The sequence below is a fragment of the Myotis lucifugus genome, unplaced genomic scaffold, assembly GCF_000147115.1.
Source record: "Myotis lucifugus unplaced genomic scaffold, Myoluc2.0 scaffold_399, whole genome shotgun sequence".
In the NCBI taxonomy this organism is placed as follows: domain Eukaryota; kingdom Metazoa; phylum Chordata; class Mammalia; order Chiroptera; family Vespertilionidae; genus Myotis; species Myotis lucifugus.
Window position 1 is genome coordinate 614,449 of NW_005871447.1, and position 15,954 is coordinate 630,402.

General features: G+C 43.2%; 1 long non-coding RNA gene across 1 annotated transcript in view; it reads right to left on the reverse strand.

Annotated features, from left to right (window-relative positions):
* Nucleotides 1-491: 491 nt before the first annotated feature.
* LOC106699423 overlaps nucleotides 492-15,954 on the reverse strand; it is a 129,345-nt gene continuing 113,882 nt past the window's right edge. The window contains exon 3 of the long non-coding RNA XR_002826127.1: nucleotides 492-666. This is a non-coding gene — a long non-coding RNA (uncharacterized LOC106699423). The remainder of the gene's footprint in view (nucleotides 667-15,954) is intronic.

The following is a 15,954-nucleotide window of genomic DNA, read 5'->3' on the forward strand; positions in this document are numbered from 1 at the left end:
TTTTTGAAGCAGGGAGCTCATACCAGTCAAGCCATAAAGACACCATTGTCCTTAGAACAATATTCCCCACTAATCTCACTTCTGGCAATTTACTTTTTCTTCCCAAGCAGATTTAGAAACTTAAAAAAAAAAATCCTTGAAAGAGTACGCGGGGAGGGGGGGGTACGGGAGGAATACTCCATGGTATCTAATCCCATCGCAAAGTGGGAGTTTTCTTGTTCCATTCAGCTTTTCTTTGAATGAGCCCTGGATAAATAAACTTCTAGTGCATCGGCCACATTGATGCGGAGACCGTGAGGGTCCAATTATGCATATGGGGGCGTGTGCATTCTGGTTTGCAAATCAAACACAAAGAGGGCAGCACAGGCGCTCCCTTGTAATCAGCTCTCACTACAAATTTACAAACCTGCGAGGTGAGATTGCCTTTTGTTAAGTGTTTAAAAGCAATTATTACCTTTCTTTAATTTTCTGGTGGTAATTAGGCTCCTGAATCCAGTCCAACCTGGTCTGTGCCCGGAGGCCTGCTCGCTGCTCCCTGTGTCTGTGTGGAGAGGTGAGGGATCTTTGGAGCCAGCCTCGCAGGAACTCCTGAGAACTGCACAACTTTTCCAGCCAGACGGCCAAGAAGTCTGACAGGCAGACGCTGAGAAGCTGTGTCCTATTTGCCTGTAAAGAGAGAAGATAAAAGACAACAGAGAAGATGAGAGGAGTAAAGGGAGGGTGAAACACGGAAAGCCAGAAACTAAGGTCAGAGAGGGGGGAAGGGGGAAAAGGCAACAGACATTTGAGACAGAAGAAAAGACAGTGAGGATCATCTAAAATGAATTGAAAAAGGGGAGGTCAGCTCACTGTTGTTACTGTGTTTGAACTTTTATATTCACAAGATTCCTATTAATGAGCTCAGAGCCTCTAGGCACATATGCCTCAATGCATTGCAACTCTTGGCAATGAATGAAGAAGCTAAGAGTCTCTGAAAAGAAAAACCAAAGGGGAAAGAAAGCAAGAGAATCCAAAAGCCCTGGAAAATAGCTTACCTAAAAGCTACCCCTTTCACCAAGCCCCAAAGGTCAACCAACTTGGCAGGCAAGAGAGACCCAGGAAAGACTTGGCAACAGCTCTAGCCGCTCAGACCCTCCGTGGAGGCTGGACCAGAAATTCCACCGCTCATCTCATGTTCTGACAGTGCAGAGCACAGCACCGTTCCTGGGGCCGGAATCCATCGCTGGGGAGGCCAAAGGTGACATCTCCCGTGCCTCTTATAAGGACCAACATTCTTCCATCATGGAGCTACTAAGAATTAGAATGATTGTGCCTATCTGGGGGTGAGGATGGAGTCAATTGTCCGGGCAGGCCAGAGAACTAGGCTGGAAGTCAGAGGCAATCGGTGTGACTGTAGACGCAGCCAGAGTAGAGAGGAAGCAAGGTGTGCGCCTCACCAGTGTCCAGGGAAATCCAGGACAGAGGGGCAGTCCCTAGGCTCTGAGCAACCAAGAGGTGGGAGTTATCAGCTGCTCCGTGGATGCAAACTGTGTCTTTTCTCATCAGGTGCATCAGCCTCTCCCCAGCTGGAGGTAAGGAACCTCTCCCTTTCACAGTGTAGGTTTCTGAATCACTGAGGCCTGGGTTCAGATCCTGCCTAGGTACCTACCTGCTATGTGATGCTGGTAAAACTCCTTACTCTCTATGAGCCCTAGTTTTCCTCACCTGTAGAGTGAAGGGAATCCCTCTCCTGGAGAGGATTAAATTAAGTATGTAAATCACTTAACACAAGCCTGTGATAGACACTCGACAAATAATGGAAAATTAGTCTCATAAATGATTAATTCTTGTTGATTATCTTTAGGAAACTGGGTTAAAAAAGAAAAGCAAGTACTATTTCCAAGAAAAATAGCAATCTCTTTGAGAAAATAGATTGAATATATTGAAAGCATTTCTGTAATATGCAGTCAAATGTATTGAGTGGCAATAACATGGCTCCCACTCAGTCTCCACTGAGTATCAACGATTTGATAGGGGCTGTAAATACCAACAAGCGGCTCTTCCTAAAACCTTGCCGTCTGGGGTGACTTAAGTGATGTAGCTAGAAGCCCGCATGTGATAAGAGGCAAAGGAGTTGAACAAAGAAATGCAGGAGCAGTGAGGAAGGAGAGATTAGTTCCAGATAGGAGGATTAGGAGAGGCTTTCGGTTGGAGCTGGCATTCAACCAAGCCTTGAAGATAGGTAGAAAGAAGAAGAAAGGGCATTCTGGGAGGAGGGACCTGGCTGAATGCAGGAAAGGCAGGATGTGCCTGGGAAACGGTGAGCGGTGCCGCCTGCTGGGAGCGAGGCTGTGTGGATGAGTTAGTGACAGGGGAGATCATTTGCCGTGACGGGTTGGAGCTTTTATTTTGTCGGCGGTGGATAGGATGGAATTGTTGGACGAGTGTCGCTCCAGGAGCGCATGTGCGGATGGGAAGTGGGGAGAGACCAAAGGCCAGACCAGCAGGGGCTTTTGCAGCAAGAGAACGGACAATGGCCTAAAGCAGGGCAGTGGGGACGCACAGGAGGGTGTGGCTGTGGACACATGGGGACTGTCAGCGAGAGGACTTGCCACGTGTTGAATGAGAGGGGCAAGGAGAGGAAAGAGTAGTGGAGAATGTTGGAATCTGAGGCTGAATCATCAGAAGAGCTGGGAGACCATAACCACTGAGAGAGGAAGGGCCTTGGGAAGGCCGATAGTGATACTGGGACCTCCTAACGTATGAGATGACAGCATTTCAGCCAGTCACTTGTCAGGTGCTGCTGTTACATATATGGCTTGAATCTCACATCAGAAATTAAGCCAGAAACCTATCTGGAGAACTGGATTATTCGGGGTCAATTAAGGGAAACAGAAACATGCCCAGGTCTCCTACAAGGGGAATTAAATACAGGAAGTTAACAAAGAGATGATGGAAGTGCTGAGAAGCCAATCAGGAGGTGCTAAGGAAACCAGGACGCTGAGACCTCCCCTGAGGCTGAAGGGACAGTGAGTGGAGGAGGAGTCACCAAAGCCCAAAAGCTTAAGCCATCTCACAGGAGCTTTTGGGGAGCTGGACACAGAGCAAGAGGCTATTTAGCGGGAAATGGAATCACAGAGGAGAACGAGGCGATGCAGGGACCCTGTACACAGCAAAAGGGGCTCCTCCCATTCTTCTTCCAAGTGTGAGGAGCGAGCGGGCTACTGAGCAAGAATGGGTGTCTTGGGGTGATAGAAAAAAACAGGTGTGATGGTACCTTGGCGAAAAGATGGAGAAGAGAGTACCACAGTCAGGACCTAGAGCAGTGATGGTGAACCTATGACACACGTGTCAGAGGTGACATGCGAACTCATTTTTTTGGTTGATTTTTCTTTGTTAAATGGCATTTCAATATATAAAATAAATATCAAACATATAAATATTTGTTTTACTATGGTTGCAAATATCAAAAAACTTCTATATGTGACACGGCACCAGAGTTAAGTTAGGGCTTTTCAAAATGCTGACACGCTGAGCTCAAAAGGTTCGCCATCACTGACCTAGAGGAACCGCCAGTAGCATCCCAGAACTGGAGGAAACTTAGGAAGAGGTAGAGAGCAAAAGCCTGCATGTTCTTGACCTCCCTGCCCCACAGGGCCAATGGCAGGTCGGGGAGAGAAAAGGTGCCTGCAGACCTGCCCTCCACTGTGCACCTTGGCAATGCAGTGCCCAGCGCAGTTATTTTCAGCCCAGAAGCCACACTGTCCCTCTGAGTTCCTGACTACAACACAGGAGCACCGATTTGCTGTGCTTCCCACCTCTGCCATGTTAGGGGAAGGACTTCTTTTGTAAAACCCTGTGAATGGTTCTTTTACCGGCATTTCCCGAGCGTGGAAGTGTTAGCGAAGGGATTCGCAGAGTTCATTAACTCCCGCCACCCCCGCCCTCCTGTTTGCCCAGCTCATTCAAACACATAAATGCCACTACAAACAACCACTAAATCTACAGAGGCTTGTCTGGCTGTCACACAGCCATAAAAACAATGTGCCCTCAGGCAGGGGAGGGGAAGTGAGGATGGCAAAGCACACACTAATTTTCAACAATCCCTCTTTAGAGACGTAATCTTCAAATAAATATTTAACTTGCTCTGTCTTCGGTCTTAGATTATTTACAAATCAGGCTTTAAAATGATCCTTCCCTGAGCTATTTGCACACCTAGAGTTGCCCGGGAGTAGGAATGAGCCTTCCTGGATGCTGGAGGCTGCCTCCCATGCGACCATACACACTGGCTGCAGGCAGCTTGTGTCCCATCAGGTCCCAGTGCCCTTCTGTCATTGTGAAGAGGGGACACTGGCAAGCCTGCCACCTCCAGAAGGTTACCATTCAGAGAAGTGGGAGACAGCATTCCTAGCTCATGGTCATTCAAAACCCCAAGATTTAGAGGAGAATGAGGCAAAACGTATATCCCCTGGGACTGCAGAGATGGCAAAGAAACTTGCTGTGAAAGAAGTTGGGGTGCTGGCTCCTGGGCAACCAAAGAAAAGTCTGAGTTTGGAACTGGAGGTAGAGATAAAGGGTATTATGGAGCCTTCAAACTCGAGGATGTACATTTTCTAAGAATACTTGAAAATCCCAAGAGGTTAATAGGTGGTCCAAGGAAGAAAGGGATTTGTGGTAACATAAGTGTGTATTCCTCCTGTTGGAGACACATGAACAAGGGTTGGCAAACTTTTTCTCAAAGGGCCAGATTGCAAATGTTTTCTGCTTTGTGGGCCATCTGGTCTCTGTCATAGCTTCTCACCTCCACCATTTGAGGCAAAGCAACCACGGAAAACTTGCAAAGGAATGGGCATGGCTCTGTTCCAATAAAACTTTATTGACAAAATGGGTGGCAGGTCAGATTTGGCCTATGGGCCACAGTTTCCAACTCTTTCACTAGAACAGTGGTTCTCAACCTTCCTAATGCCGCGACCCTTTAATATAGTTCCTCATGTTGTGGTGACCCCCAACCATAAAATTATTTTCGTTGCTACTTCATAACTGTAATTTTGCTACTATAAACAATATGTAATTATATATGTGTTTTCCGATGGTCTTAGGCGACCCCTGTGAAAGGGTCATTCGACCTCCAAAGGGGTCGTGACCCACAGGTTGAGAACCGCTGCACTAGAAGGTTTAAAAGCTCTGAGAAGTCCTGCACTTAAGGATAGTCAATTTCATCTAGTCCATTTTTTCCTCACACATCTTTGACCACAAAACCCTTCTGTATCCCCACATGTCTGTTGACATCAGTGATAATCCAGTGTTCCACTGAACAATTTCGGAAGTAATGTCCTGGGAAGTGCGCTAGGAAAGAAAACACGACCCGCAAAAAGTCATAACACCTTGGCAATCTATATATACAACGTGAAAGCAAAAGCTCTGGTCACTTCAGGAAAAAGTCATTCTCCACTTCTAGATGGGCAAAAAAATAAGCAGCAGCAGGAACCAAGGGAAACTTCAGTGCAAACCAGAAGTCTGTCCCAAGGAGGCCATGGCACCAGCTGGGCATCAGGAAAAGATAGGCTCAAAGGGCCCTAGAATCCCAGATTACCAGGTGGAGGCTTACAGCAAACATGATTCTGATTGTCTCTCAAGCTCATGATGATCCTCAAGGCTGCTCAAAGAAAAATGTGTTCATCTGCTAGGCTAACTACTCACCAAACAATTCCAAACACAACAGAAGTTTATTTCTAATTTGCATAAAGTTCCAACTGGCATTCCCCTTTTCCCCTTTTATTTATTTATTTTTAAATACTTCTTTATTGTTGAAAGTATTACATATGTCCCCTTTCTTCCCCATTGATCTTCTCGAGCTCCCTCCAACCCCCCAACTGGCATTCCTGGTCAGTGGGCAGCTCTCTTCCACACAGTAATTCAGGGATCCAGGCCCTTTCTTTTTTGTGGCCCTGCCATTCCCTTGTGTTTCATTGTCTTCTACCAGATCCTCAGCATCTGACCAGCAGTCATGGGAGAGAGAGAGGGCATGGAGGATGGAGCAGAGACCTTTCTGGGCCAAGCAGCTCGTGAACACCTTTGGGCCCTGCACAGGACACCAGACAGTGGGAAGCCAAGGGGAAGCCAAGGTGTCTCCTTGGAGAACCAAAGATAACTCCAAGCCAAATGTATGGGCTCTGCAAGTCTGCATATCGAGTCCTCACTTGACCTTCACTCTACTCCCCATTCACCATGGCTTCTCTATTTATTTAGTTTATTCTCTTTTAGTGTCTCAGTAAACCATTCCAATTTTGGGGGGGGGGTGGGGGTGGGGGAGACACATAGGAGAAAATCATTAAATAAAATGTAATATGAAGTCATGTTTCAAGTGGGGAAAAGAAAAGAAAGAAATGCCCACTGGGGTGGATTGAATTTTAAAAAAAATTAAACAAAATAACAATGAAGTAGAATAGAGTTCCCAGAAACTCCTGTGAGCTTTTCCCTTTTTGAAGAACACTAAAGCTTGCCTGGCTCTCTCCAGGTTGGACTACCCATGCCCCGCCCCCACAGGAAGTATAGCAATCAGCTCTGCATCTGCTCCAGAGACCAACCCAAAGAGAATCCAGAACTGGCCGGCTTCCACAGTCTTGCTGTGGGCACTGACCTCGTGCACAAAGAGCTATGTCCTCCTTCCTTGAACCACAGCCAAGCCCACATGGAGACCATCTTAAGGTAAACCAGACCCTCCACCCCTGCAGAGGCGCCCCTTATGGTCCCTGACCCCCGCCTGCTCACATTCCATCCAAGCATCAGCAGACAGACGCAGACTGCACATCCCAGTCACTAACAGTGAAATCCTAACGAGGAAAAATGGTGGGGAGGGAGAGAGGAGTAGATTTAATTTAGGAAAAGGGGTGAACACTTGTTTGGATGGTTCTGGAATAGTAACTGCTATCTTTCTGAGAGGTGAGGAGGAAGACGGACCTTGTGAAGCTCATTGGAGGGCACACGCTTAGACGCTTCTTTTGTTATTTCTAACCGACTATTAAGAAAAACTTTTCATCAGGAAAACATTTCATCTTTTAAAAGCTAGATGTCAAGGAATGTGATTTTGCAAAACAAACTACAACAATTTGTGGGCCACACATGCTTAACTCCATGAGGCCTCTGACCACAGTGAAGTCATATCCTCATTGCGCCCTCCTCCCCCTAATGTGGATCATTTGGGAATTTGAATCATAAACTCAAATTTTTCTCCCCTATCTTAATCCCTTATTAACGTCACATTTCACATAAAATAACAACTGGGAGATGACAAGAATAATTCATACATATGCATATACCTTAACTACTTACACATATAAGTAGACATACATATGTAGATGTGCATATATACAGATATATTACACAGTTCCCGAACTGAAAATGAATTCTCACTTAATCTTCACAACAACCTCATGAGATAAGCATGATAGAAATTCCTCCCATTTCACAGATGCGGAAACTAAATTCAGAGGGTGAATGAGGTCATAGTGAGCCAGGGAGCCACAGAGCAGGACCCAGACACAGGCCAGCAGAATTGGCTCGCTGTGCCAACCACCTCTGATCACAAGGGTAGTGACTGACGGCCTGCTAGGCACCTCCTCCATACCCTTTGTGCAATGTGTCTACCCACACACATGCCCGCATCCACACTTCGAGTGTAAGTCATTATTATCTCCTCCTAGACATCGAGTTACAAGAGTAGCAACAAAGTGACCGGAACCCAGTGATGGTGAACCATAACCTCCCCTGCAGCTGAGAGAGGTTGGCAGGGCCCTCAGTCCGTAAGTTAAAAGCTGCAGGAGGCAACCAGAGCAGATGAGATCCACCCAGCTTCCGTCCTGTGGTTCTCCAGCTGTGTCTAACACCCCCTCCTGACATCGGCTCGAACCACCCACAAGTGTGAAGTCAAGGAGCTGGGACTGTATCTTTAAATAAAAAAAAATCAAACACATGCACACTAACATACATATGTTTTGAAACTATACGAAAACTGAGGCAATGATTACCTTACTCAGGCCAATCATTTTTGTCTTCAAGAGGATCTAGATAACCTTCAAGGATACAACATTTTACCCTGAACCCATTAAGACAGCCAGATGCTCATTCCTTTTCTTCTGTATGTTTGGCAGGAGGAGGGTCCCGGCGGCCAGAGGAGAAGAGCACTGGTGGGAGGAGCACTGTGCCAGGACGTCCCTGCTGCGGCCACCACGGTTGCCCAGGACTGAGGCTTGGATCCATTCATGACAAAGCAACTGGATTCTCATGCTTCTCATGATTCTCATGTGACCTTAATGCCATGTGGTAGAAAACTGTACTCATGAGCTTCGCAAAGTGAAAAGATCAGTGTTCTCAACAGAAATCTGGAGGCGTCTGCACCACTGGGGGCCTCTGGCACATCCAAATCATGTTGTTTCTCAAAAGTGACTGCTGCTTCAACCTTTCTTCTACAAGCACTGTTCCACTCCAGCTGTGATCCTCGATTGCCCTTGTGGTCAGAGCCTCACTGGCCTTTGTAACTGCTGTTTTTCTTAGGAGGTATATGTATTATATCATAAACATAGAGGGAGATTATAGTGCTTATGATAGGAAAGAACATTATAAAAAATGGTCCATGGCTCCAAGCAAATTAGTATGAAGTACATTCCTGAGGGAAAGAAGTACAGGGTGTACAAAACGCAAAGAAATTAGGATTGGCAGTTAGGATTTCTCTCTGGAACATCCCAGATAATTTTAAAGATCACTGTGTCTTATAGATTCTCATGCGACATCCTTCTCTCCTCCTCCCCACAGGTATGTCTGCAGAGCAGTAGCCAACATGGAGAGCCAACAACATCATCCCCCTTGTGGGATTTGGGTAGCCTTCCAATAATCTATTACTGAGGCGGGGACCGGGAGATCAACTCCAAGACGAAAGAAAGACAATGAACTGTGGCTGGAGATACAGAGTGACCATTTATACATTGAGTCAGTGACTGCACAAATTACAGGCCAGAATCTCCCTCCCATGCTCTTGATGGCCCTTGTCACATTCTGTTATGGAATGAATTGTGTGTCCCCCGCCAAATCTATATGTGGAAGTCCTAACCCCCCGTTTCTCAGAATGTGACTGTATCTGGAGACAAGGCTTTTTAAAGAGGTAACTGTGTTAAAATGAGGCCCTTGGCATTGGTCTTAATCCAATATGACTGGTGTCCTTATAGGAAGAGGAATTTGAACACACAGACACCAGGGATGCATGCACACAGAGGAAAAGGCCATGTGAGGGCACAGCAAAAAGGCAGCCATCTGCAAGCCAAGGAGAGAGGCCTCAGGAGAAACCAACCCTGCTGACATCTTGATCTTGGACTTCCAGCCTCCAGAACAGGGAGAAATACATGTCTGTTGTTTAAGCCACTCTCTGTAGTATTTTGCTATGGCAGCTGGAGCAGACTTGTATGTTCTCCATGAAGCCGTAGAGCCTGACAAGGGAAAGCATTTGACCTTGGAGGAGGAGGCCTGGGGTTCAAGTCAGGCTTTGTCACTAAAAATATATAATTTTCCCAGAAAAGTCAGGGTTTCTGAGCATCACTTCCATCCTGCAAAACATGAGGATTGATTGACACAGACTGAGAGGTTCCTTCTACCACATCGTCTATGACTGTCCCACCTTTTTACTACAAGGATGCCTCACCCAGCTCTCAACTCCACAGCCTCCCATAGCAGCAAGGCTCACTCAGTGGCCCCCACAAGCTACAAGCACACTGTTGCCTGGGACTTGAGATACCGGAGAGAAAAACTCTACATTCTCTAGTGACAGGAATTAATGAGTTGGGAAACAGTGATGTGGGTTTTGTCATTCTCCTTAATAGGTTTTTGTCAAGAGTAGGGACAGCTTTGCCCAGAGACCTTTGTATTCAGCTCAGGTATTCAGCCTGCCCCCGCTCCCTGAGGGCTTGCTCTGCTTGGATTGTAGCCCAACTCCCACCCAATTCACAATTAAATATATCAGCCAGGTCTGTGCCTGATGCAGGAAGCCCTCACTTGCTAAGGGGCTTAAATCACTTAACGTGTGCATGCCAATTTTCCCCTCCGTATCACTTTTACTGATTAGCCTTTTCTTTTCCCTTGTTAAGAAAATGATGCAACTCATTATTTTTAAAGAAGCCTTGATGGGACTTGGCTCAGATACAAAACAATATTTCAACCAACAGAAAAGTCTATCAAAGTAGCAAAAATTGTAAAGATGAAGTTTACTCAGTCATAGTACTGGTGTAAAGAAATAGACACCCTTGTACAGTCTTGGTGGAAGTGTAGATCAGTATGACCTTCCTTCAGTGTTCATTGAAATTTTAAATGTGCACTTTTAGGAACATATACTACAGAAATATGATTATCATGGATACACATAAAGATGTATATAAAAATATATTCTCTGGCCCTGACCGGTTTGGCTCAGTGGATAGAGCATCAGCCTGTGGACTGAAGGGTCCAAGGTTCGATTCCGGTCAAGGGCATGTACCTTGGTTGTGGGCACATCCCCAGTAGGGAGTATGCAGGAGGCAGCTGATCGATGTTTCTCTCTCATCAATGTTTCTAACTCTCTATCCCTCTCCCTTCCTCTCTGTAAAAAATCAATAAAACATATTAAAATTAAAATTAAAATCATCATTAAAAAATATATATTCTCTGATATGCTTTAGCAAATTTTAGCAAAGAACTAAATATTATTAAATTATATTTGCTAATAGAATTCTAGCTGATAAACTAAATATTAACTAATAGTCAATGGTAAATCAATCTTACAACATTCCAAATTATGGTTCTATTAAATTTAATGAGTTCATCCTAGACATGTTAATATGTCTATGTCATACAGTTGAAAAAAACAGATAGCTGAACAATATAATACTTGATTTAATTTTTTAATGCATATTTGTTTGTGGCGAGTTGCATGAGCACTCCAAAACTTTCTAGAATGATACACCCCAAAGTTGTGAACAGTACTTATTTCTGGGATTGGAAATGTAGTGAGCAAGAAAAAACTTTTCCTTTTAACTATGTACCTCTGTATTATTTAAATGTGTTTCAATCCGTTTATATTGTTTGTGTTATATGAAAAAAAGTAGGGAAGTTAGTTTTTATTTTTAATTCTGTCATCTTTTCTTAGCTACTTTGCAATTCTTTGTAGAGGTAGGCAGAATGTGTACGTGTGTGTGTGTGTGTGAGAGAGAGAGAATGATGAATCCCCAAGATCTCCATCACCAGCACCCTCTTCTCCCCATTATGCCTAACACAGGGAGAGGGTTCTTTGATAACTGCTTGACCAACTATTTCATTTAAAGCATCGGGGTTCAGCTTACAAAATTCAGTGGCATGGTCTCTTCCCTTGAGGAGCTAAGTCTAGTGAGGAGACCAAGAATTAACATATCAAGTTATATAACCCATAATGAGGGGTAGGTAGGCCACCGTGATAGTGTAATGGCGGCCTGGAAAGAAGAGCAAATGAGTCACCAAGAAAAGTCAGGAAAGCTCCACCAAAAGGAAGTTCGTAAATTGAGACTTGGACATTGGGCAGAATTTTTTTTCAGGTAATTAAAACTAAATAAAATTGTTTTTTGCATCAAACCATGAAAGAATTTAAGACAACAGTAAATATACTAATTAAATACAAAGTGGAAGAGACATTGATGATTTCTAAGCTCCCTTCCAGCTTGAAAACATCCACTCTGATCGCTTAGACTATGGATCAAGCACCTACAAAGTGCTTGGCTCTGAACTGGGTCTGAGGGGGAGAAGGGATGATAAAACTGTGTGCCCTGATCTCAATCCTTAAGAAGTTTTCCACCTTGGTAAGGAAACCAAACTAATGCACAAAAATGTGTACGTAGCAGTGCCCAGCCCAGGAGGCCAATCAAAATATTAATCAACAAACTTACATCACTCGGCACTTAATTGTATGTTACAGACTCCAAAGACAATGACTATAAATGATACAACCAAAAATCAAGGCACACTCTTCGGAGTTGTACTAAATGTGCAGCATGCGAATATTCAGCCATATTTAGTAACACTTTCAAAGAAACTATTTTTTAAAATAGTAAAGTTAAATGAAATCTAAATTCTGGCAGAAATATGCATAGACTAACAAAACAGGTGAGTGTTTCATTATTATAGGCACCACAATTGCTGGTCATAAAACAAAGCTCTTGGTGTTCACTGGAGAAGTCAGAAAAAGTATGACAGGGTGGGACCTGAATTGGGCCTCATAGGACCGGTAGGATTTAGGTAAGGGAAGCGATTGGCAAGAAACTTAGAGGTAGAAAGAACACCACCAATTATGGGATTCTCTTCCATTCTGACTGACTTAATGATCCTATGCTGTTCTTATTACCCTGGCAGACTATCCAGAAGACAGCCCAGGAATAAATACAGTTTGCTTTTGAAAATCACTATCATCGATTTTCTATCTTTTTCATCCAATGGCACACATAAACTAATCACGAAAATTCTGCAGCACACCAAAAAACGTATTATATTTTTTTTCCAATCTGACAAAAAAAAAAGGTATGCTTTTGATTCATTCACACCAGATGGCTATTTTAGTGTTAGCTGTTGTCATTTTTTTATTTGACAATCTAAGGGAACAGAGGTCAGTGCTCCTGACTAAATAGTCAGGTGATGCATGTTTTAAAAATTCTTGTGGCACACCAGTTGGAAACCACTGCTCTAGAGGGAAACGGCTATTTGACGACTTACAAAGGCAGAAGTATCTGGGAACCTTATCAGTGAAACCAAGGATTTCCATAGACTGTGCATTCGAAGGTTCAACACTTTTGCTTTCTTGCCTCATTAGTCTGAGTAGTACACTCTTTGTTTCTAAAAAGAAAAAGATGTTAGGAGAAAATAACATTTCCAAAAGAGAGATCAGAGGTGAGTTTACAAAGCAAATGAGAAGTGTCATATTTAGAAACTACAACGTTGGAATAGGCAATGAGGGAGAGAGCTGGAGGAGGAGGTAAGAGGGTAGGGAGGAAAGCCAGCTCTTGCTAAGTTTACGGCCAATTAACATTTGCCATACTTCAGACTCCAATGTTTAGCGAGGGCTTCTCAATATTAAAGGCAGCTCTTTGAACAATAGAGTCCTTTTTTTCCTGCCGTTCACAGCTGTCAGAGATCATTTAACTCCCTATATATTTCCAAAAAGTGATGCCTTTAATGGGCAGCGTAAACACTGGGGTTAGAGCACACTGAAGCTTGACTCAGACGCATGGTGTTAGGGCATCGCTCGCATCTGTCAGGATCTGCTAAGTAAATAATGCCATAAACTGCATTTAAAGAAAGAAAAAGAGAGAGAAAGAGAGAGGGTGGGGTGGAAGGAGGGGAGATGAGGGAGACAGCCAGAGAGAAGGAAAGAAGAGAAATAATACAAGGACCAAAGAGAGATTAAACTTCTGCCACAGAAGTTGAAACTGCATTAATTAAAATTTTAGTTTCCTTCTTAAAATGATTCCTTCCATTCAAATGTAAACGTAGTCATAAAGTATCATGTTAGGTCTCATATGTCAGACCCAAACAAATGTCCTAGTTATTGGGAATTCAACCAGAGCTCTTATTATCTCAGCACAGTTTATATTTAATTTCCCATTTGTTTTTCTTCTTTTACACCAGATCCAGGTATCGCATATAACATGCTCTGATTTTTCTGTTTCTCTGAGTACACTCAATGGCCTTACTGTTCTCCAAGACCAATAAAACCAGTGGTGTGATGGTCCTCCCTTTGGGCTGGGATTCTGTATTGGAAATATAAATCCAATAGTTATTAAAGAGAGACTATGAAACTTAAGAAGAAGGCCCACACTTCTAATTAAGCAAATGTAACCTGCAAGATTAAGTGTTTTGTGAGTTCAGCAGTGTTTGCAAACATATAGCAATCTTGAAAAATCTTCCTTTCAAATGAATACTGGGAAGTAGTAAAATGGTCTTCATAACATGATCTATAATAATAAAAGGGTAATATGCTAATTAGACTGGACGTCTTCTGGATGTCATTCCAGACGTGCTTCCTGACAAAGCCAGGGCTGGAGGGAAGCCAGCCCAGGTCCCGGGTGCCTGTGGGCGGCCGGAGGAGGGAAGCTCGGGTCCCAGGTGCCAGAGGGAAGCCAGTGAGGCAGCCCGGGTCCCAGGTGCTGGAGGGAAGTGGTGCTGGCAGCTGGGGTAAGGAAGGCCTACTCTTGCATGAATTTTCATGCATCGGACCTCTAGTGTTATATAAAATCCCAAATGCACTCAGTAATTTTAAATGTAATCTTAAAAATAGCTAACCTTTAAAATCTGAATTCACAGAAGAGTGTCATCTAACTTTATCTTCTTAAGCAATATTTAGATTTGTAATAAGAGCATAAAAAGCTTAGCAATACAGAAAATTTTCGAGTAAAAAAATAACTCACCCCAAATTTTACCAACTAGAAGCAATGTTAAGAGTCTACAAATATTATTATTATAAAATCTCTTTGAAAAACATACAGATAAAAAGTGTTATCTATATATCGATATATATAAAAGGCTGAGTGACTGACCATACGTCTGGCCGGTACATATGATGCGCACTGGCAATTTAAAAATAAATGTTGACTCACGCATGCGTCATACGTATAAGCTTTCGCTGGTGCCAATCACATGCATGTTTTAATTTTATAATACTATACTAGTATTATATATACTATTTTCACATGTAATTTTTTGCAGTAACATGATTCCCATACGAATCTTTCTTCTAATTAATTTCCTTTCAATGTGCATGAATCTGTGCACCAGGCCACTAGTATGTCAATATTATCTCAATAAAACTGGGAGGGGGGATAAGAAATGAATATGATAGAGAAATAGCTACAAAGACTTAATGATTTCATTAGAATAAAATCATGCAGTATGTACCATCTAAAAATATTTAATCTTATTTTATATGCATTTAATAAAGGAAAAAGAAATAAAGTAAAACCGAGAAAATGACAGAATTTTCGACAAATGTTTCTTTGTCATCTAAGATTAAGGAAGAAATTGTTAAGTCATCAGCAGCCTAGAGTCATCATTGTTGCTGACAGTCTAAAATACATGTTTTATTTTTAAACAGTTTGGATTGGTTTCCCTCTAAAAAAGATGAGGAGCCTGACCAGAGTGGTTCAGTGGTTGAGCGTCGACCTATGAACCAGGAGGTCACCATTCGATTCCAGGTTAGGGCACATACCTGGGTTGCAGGCTCGATCCCCAGTGGGAACTTGCAGGAGGCAGCCAATCAATGATTCTCTCTCATCATTGATGTTTCTATCTATCTCCCTCTCCCTTCTCTGAAATCAAAAATATTTTAAGAAAGAAAAGGTGAGGACCTCTTTCACTTCCTCCTGCCTCCCCATCCCTCCTCAATTTTGTTGCTCTATATTATTTTTATATGTAGTTAGTGCTTCAGAATTTGAAATACTTGCATAAACCATAGTTCTCCTGTTTGTTTCCTCTTAGATCTATATTTGAATGGATTCCATACTCACAACTAGTCTAGCTACCACCACTTCTCCATCCTTGAGCTCTTTATTTTGATTCATCTTTTGCCCTGCATTATTTTTTTAATGCAGCAAAACATTATTTTGCTAAAATATATTAGAATTTTTCAGTTTAATGCATCATGGAAGTTGGGTACGTAGTATTTTGCATTTAGTGAGAGTTAGGGAAAATATAATCTGCCGAGGCATCTCAGACTTTAAAACACAGCAGGTCACTGAAGATGCAATTTGTGGGAGGGCTTGATATGCCTCCAAAGGCAAACCATGCAGAAAACTAGGGGCTGACAGAAGAGGCCTAGGAAGATGGGATTAAGGTTCCAGATCGGGGGAGGGGAAAATCAGCTACATCCAACCTCTTCAGAGTGCCCATTAGGCAGCAAATGCCCCTCAAAGTAAGGGGGGGGTCTACCTTGGTACATTA